A 6,543-nucleotide genomic window follows, 5' to 3' on the forward strand; every position below is an offset into this window, starting at 1 on the left:
AAAAAAAAAAAAAAAAGACCAGGCATGCCCAGAAGACTGAAAACCTGACTGAAATAATAAGAAAAAAGTTAGTCAACAAAAAGGAACAGAAATATACAGCAGATGGAACTAAGGACAGTGATGTAAAAACAGCTATCAGAAGGCTCCTCAGTGGTTCCACAAAATTTGGGGAAAATGACAATAATGAACAAAAAAAGACAAATATACAAAGTGGCTCAGGGGACCGGGGAGTTGGCTAGCTGGTGCGAGTACTTACTAAGCTAGCTTGGAACCTGAGTGTGGACTCCAGCCCTGGGTCTGCAGCCTAGCTCTGAGGGGACTCACTAAGGAGCATCAGTGCTTTCTGGGGAGGGAATCCAGCAAAACTGCAAGCTCCTGGGTCAGTCAGGGGCCCTGTCTCAAGGACTATGCCCGAGAGCCAGCGCTCTCCTGTGCCTAAGTTAAACTTCTAATGACTGAAAAATGAAGTATCTGACCTGAGAGTGCTACTCCATAAGATCAACAGCTTGTTTATAACTCCAGATGAAAATGTTACTAAACCTCAGGACTCAGCAACAGAAACTGATGAGGGAGACAGGGGAAGGCCGAGAAAGCCACGGGCATTGGAAGCAGACAGAGACAGAGAGACAGAGACAGAGACAGACAGACAGACAGACAGAGGCAGACTATCTTTGCTTCTAGATGAAGTCCTAGGGATCCAATCCAAGCCTTATAGGTGTTTGGTAGCCATTCTTTCTGCTGTATCCCCAGCCCCAGCAAGGTACCCCTGGCATATGATCTATATATTGTCTTCTAGAACTGTCTGCTTATGTGACACCTTATGTTCACTCTTCTACTGGGACACTAATGCTTTAAGTATATATTCAAGCACTATTGAAGGTGCTAATCTTTATCTGTCATTACTTCTAACACTGATTTGCATTTTTACTTTCATTACATATTGATCATAAATACTTTAAAATTTTCTAGTATTTCACTTCAGACTTTAAGGAAATCTTTTCTCCATACACAGCGGCTCACCCCTGTAACCTGTCATGTGGGAGGCAGGGACAAGAAGACTACCATGGGTTTGTAAGTTTGTAAGGATGCATGGGGAGTTCCGGAGCAGCCTGTACTACAGATAGCCCACCTTTAAAGAAAGAGAGACAGATTGGTTATTACTGTTTTCTCTATTTTCTTACAGCATTTCTCTTCCGGCTCATTAGAGGGCAGCTCCCACTTATCCTCCCAGTGTACTTCTTAGAAGAAGCTTAGAAAGATGGCTCTAGCTCAGCCTCTCAGCAGCACATCTCAGTCTAGTGAGCATCACACAGGCGTGGCGAGTGCGCCCGCAGGGACGAAGGCATGGCGGGTGCATTCGCACACCACTGCATCTCCATTCAGTCTACATTCTTGCACACAGTCCTGAACAGAGGTAGGAAACATTGTGGGGCCACCTTGGACTGGTGAGCAAAGAAAAGCCATAGATAAATGCTACCCTTTTCAGCTCATGGCAGACCGCTTTACCTCAGAGTTGTCTGTAGGTCCTGGAACAACGAAGAGCCAGGCACCAGTAGAAACATCACATGTTCGAAAAGCTTCCCCTCCTTCTCTGCCCTGCACCTGTGCATAAGGAGCAGTTTAACCCTGAGATTGTTCTTTAAATACCTGTGCACCAGTCTCTACCCCGACCTTAACTGCAACACAGGCTACAGCATTTCATACCCTGGAAATCTGTTTGGTTTAAGTTGTATTGCTATGGCAAAAAAAAAATTAGCATATAAGTAAACACTAAAAAAGAAAGATGAAAGTTGTACATATGAGTGACAGAAAAAAAGTAGCATAATAAAATAAATGAAATAAGAAAAGCAAATAAGAAAGTGAGTCAAATAAGACCCAGTTTAATCCAGAAACATGGAAGTGCAATGGGCATCACTGCCAAGGGAGCTCTAGACAAAAATACTAGGCCAGTTCTGCCTCAGAAATCTTTAGCAGGGAGAGTGATGGAGCTGTGGGCTGCACCGGCTAGACTAGAACGCTACCACCAAGCTACACCAAGGCTCCAGGAACGCTATTGATATGACAATAAGGGAACAAACTGAGGAGGAAATCCATCATAATTACCTTGACCTACATCAGAAATCAACCCACACCGGGCTCCAATGGTTTTTTTAAAGCTCTTAAAAAAATTAAAAATAAATTTAATTATTAATTAAAAATTTAAAAATACAAAATTTTAATTTCATAAAGAAAAGTTAATAAAAATGATAGCAATATGCCTTACTGGGTTAAGGTGCTTGCAGTTAGGACAGAGAGCCTGAATATAACTTGATCCCCAGAACCTACATGTTAGGAGGAGAGAACTTATCCAGCAAACTGTCCTCTGACCTTCACACAAGTACTGTGTGTGGTACGCACACACATACACTCACACTTAAGCAAGTCATTAACCAAAAAATGTAATAAAATGTCTACAATAAATTATCTGGAAAAGAATATAAATAACAGAACTTTAATCAAAAAGAACAATGATTGATAGGACAATCACAGATGAAATTAACTACAGAACAGTAGGAAAAACACAATTGATTGTGACAGACTAGTCCAGGGAACTAAACAAGAGTTTAGAAATGGACTCTCTGTGTATGAGAATCAGCATCTGCTGACGGAGGGTGTGGGCTCACTCACAGAGGAATGCATGACCCAAACAACCCACCTGAGCTACTCACTCCGGAAACTACCAACACAGCAAGTTCCAAATGGACCAGTGCCCTACATACAGCAAGTAAGACAATAGTGCCGAGAGCAAACTACGAGAGGATGCTTCCATGATTTAGAAGTTGAGGAGTTGCTAATCAAAGCATCAGCTCAGAAACATAAAGTAAAACAGCGGCAGATCCATTAAAAATTTAGAACTTGTATATGAAAAGAATGTTACTTTCAAGGTTAAGAGAATGAAAAATGCGAAAATATTTTAGCAAACAAAACATATGAAAGATTATATAATGATAACATATGCTGTTCTTATAAATCAATATTAAAAAGATTCCCGATCCATAATAAAGTACATAAGTTAGACCCTCCTAAAAGAAATACCCACAACCAGTAAGTGTATAAAGATGTGCTCAACACCAGAATTGATGAAAAACATGAAAATAATGTATAACTTTTATCTAAAAAGAATTTAAAGCACCAGTGATATCCAATCTTACACAGCACATGAGACAATAAGTGCAGTTGCATGTTTCTTCAGGAATATAAGTGGGTCAGTATGTCGGGCGGACACCTGCCATTACTGAGCACCTGCTTCAAGTGTGGCTTGTGTTTATCATGTGCAAGGAGGCAACAGTCAGCAAGACAGACAAGAGCTCTTGCCTGGCGGAGCTCACTCTCTGGAGTCAGATTCGGGCAGGTAAGAACCTGGTTGCATAGGAGAGCAGGCGGTGTTCAAAACAATACAAGCAATCAGTCAGGGTGGGAAAACTGTAAGCAATGGGGGGTGGGGGAGCAGGCAGAACCTCACAGAGGAGTGGATGCCTGAACAAAGATCAGAAGGAAGGAAGGCAGTGTCATAAAATTAGGTGAAGAACACATGACATCAGAGCTGCTCAAACTTTTCCACTCGTGACCTCCTATATCCAAGAAATGTTGATACAAGTTTTATATAAAGGTATATAGAACAGGTGTGCAAATCAAATATTTCCTGATAATGAACCATAAAGACACTTATTTTAAAATAATACTTTGGTACACATTTAATTTTACTATTTATCAAAGTTGAAAGGAATTTTGCACAAGAGATGTGTGCTTGTTGCTTTTACATAAAGAATTAATTCTTGGCTGAACAATTGGTGGGGTATGAGGGAGGGCTTTGAGGGAGGAAAGAGAAGAGGAAAAACTATGTAATTTTAACATAATCTCGAAAATAAAACAGGTAATAAAAATAAAAGAACGAAGGATTAGTGGGTTTTTTGTTCTTTTTTTTTAGGGTTTTTAGGGTTTTTTGTTTTGTTCTATGGTTTGGTTGGTTTGGTTTTTGAGTCTCTCTGTATAGCTCTGGCTGTCTTGGAACTCCTTATGTAGATCAGGCTGGCCTCAAACTCACAGACATCCACCTGCCTCTGCCTCTTTAGTGCTAGCATTAAAGATGTGCCCATCGTGCTAGTCACTACTTTTTTAATTTAGTTTTTATTTATTATGGTGTACGAAGGGGGGCATCCCTGTCACAGCCCACGTGAAGGTCACAAGACAACTGGATGGAACTGGTTCTCTCCCTTCACTTTCTCAGGGCTTCTAGAGATCAAACTCAGGCCTCAGGTTTTCACAGCACTTGCTTTACCCATCATGAGGCCCTGATGGAAGGAACCATCTTCTCACCGGCCCTACTTCTGAACCATCTCACCGGCCCTGTCACTGAACCATGTCACCGGGCCCTGCTACTTTTCTAAAGCAACTTAAGGAAGAGTTTATTCTGAATCACAGTTGGACTGTAAGGTGTTTCATGCCGGGAAAGGCGTGACAATCACAGCAGGTCTAGTTGTAGAAATAAAAACAAGGACAGCTGCTCACTCCACATCAACAGCCAAGAGGCAAAGAGTGTCTGGCGCTGGTGCTCGGCCGCTCTCCTCCCTTTTCACATGCTCTAGGACCAGGGCCTAGGACCAGGGCCGTGAGGTAGTAGTGCCCCCCACATTCACAGTGGGTCTTCCCTCCTCAGGTAAGCCTCTCTAAGAACTCTTCACAGACATGTGCTCAGGAGGCTGATTCCTAGGTAACTGTAAATCTATTCCAGTTGACAAGGAAGATTAGCCATCACAAGGAAGAGCCACTTAAGGCCCCAAAAGCAACTGTCTAAGCTTTAGATTTTACTAACTGCAAAGTCATTGGAAAACCTTCCAAAACCCTTACCTCAGCATTCTCACATTTTAAATCTCACTCTTGCTACTGGTTAGAGACACTGCACATTAATTACATAAATAATTAATTGTAACAATTGTAACAAGCAGGTGAAAATGGTAGAAGCCTGAGTGTAAGTGGCATGATGGACGGAAGAGAAATGACTGACTGTAAGTAGAGTTTAAAGGTATTGAGATGTGTGAATGGTTAAACATGGGATATAGAAGAAACAGAAAACGAAAGGTTACTTCAGTGTCTCATCCCGAGTAACTGGAAACCAAGATTTACACATATAAGATAGATAAGGAAAAGGCAGGTGGAGGGGTGTGGTGAGAAAAAATGAGTCAACTTCACAATGTCTAGTAGGCTTTAGGAAGTCAATGAGGTAACACATACACAAGGTGAAGTTCAGAGACATAATCTTAGAAACATAAATCAAAGTGTGTGTCTATGTATGACACAGTGAGTGCCTGTGGTCTGTGTGTATGCATGAGTGTATGCTGTGTGCATGTGTGCCTGTGGTCTGTTTGTGTGTATGTGTGAGTATGCGTGTGCTGTGTGCATGTGTGCCTGTGCATGAGACAGTGAATGCCTGTGGTCTGTGTGTATGAGTGAGTATGTATGTGCTGTGTGCATGTGTGTGAGTGTATGTGTGTGTGTGTGGTATGAGGGTGTATGACTATGTGTGTGTGGTGTGTATGTAGGTGGGGTGGGGTACATGTGTGATATGCAGTGTACCTGTATAACTAGTGTTTACAGCCAAGTAGCCAGATGTGATTCCCTCCAGAGAGTCTAAATCCAGACGAGAAGACCAAAGACTGAGGCAGGAGGCTTCCCACCAATGTTGTAGTTGACAATGAGGGTGATCCAGTCAGGAAGAGTCATCAGGTGGGAGGCAAGGAAGAGACCAACCAAGCAGAACCGAGCAGATCACTTATACAGGTTGGGATAATGCTGCAGCATCTATCAAAAGGTAAACTGAGACCATGCTCCTTTGGCAATTCTATTTTAAACCATCCTCTCTTCAGACATAAATGTATGTGTACATATAACACTGTGTGGCACAGATATTCACTGGTGTGTCATTTGAAACAATAAATGAAATTTCCACCAATAGAGAAATGCTTAACTTATGTCTACCCTGAACTAGGAAATCAAATGTGACAACTGTAAAAGCTGGCAGAGAAAAGGCACTGATGACAATGTCTTAGGAAACATTAAAGTGCTGCATAACTTCACAGAGTGAGTGGTTCCAGCCATGGAAGAACAGATACACACGCTCTAGCACCAGAGTAGAGAGCATAGTGTGAGAGAGATCACTGGACAAAGCAGACTCCAGGAAACACAAATGTCGAGTGCCATGGGATATGTGCTTCTTCTTCTTTTTTTTTTAATTTATTTATTTATTATATGTAAGTATTCTGTAGCTGTCTTCAGACACCTACAAGAGGGCATCAGATCTCATTACAGACGGTTGTGAGCCACCATGTGGTTGCTGGGATTTGAACTCATGACCTCTGGAGGAGCAGTCAGTGCTCTTAACCACTGAGCCATCTCACCAGCTCCGGATATGTGCTTCTTAATTACACTTGATCGTCATGTCCCCTTCTCTGAAAGACGGGTTCTAAAGAATACACAAATCACTTTCCAAAGAAAGGAAGGGAGGGA

General features: G+C 42.0%; 1 protein-coding gene across 2 annotated transcripts in view; it reads right to left on the bottom strand.

Annotated features, from left to right (window-relative positions):
- Atg10 (autophagy related 10) overlaps nt 1-6,543 on the bottom strand; it is a 266,526-nt gene that overhangs the window by 207,999 nt on the left and 51,984 nt on the right. The window lies entirely within an intron of this gene.

Source organism: Grammomys surdaster, unplaced genomic scaffold, assembly GCF_004785775.1.
Source record: "Grammomys surdaster isolate TR1022 unplaced genomic scaffold, NIH_TR_1.0 126391, whole genome shotgun sequence".
NCBI lineage: Eukaryota > Metazoa > Chordata > Mammalia > Rodentia > Muridae > Grammomys > Grammomys surdaster.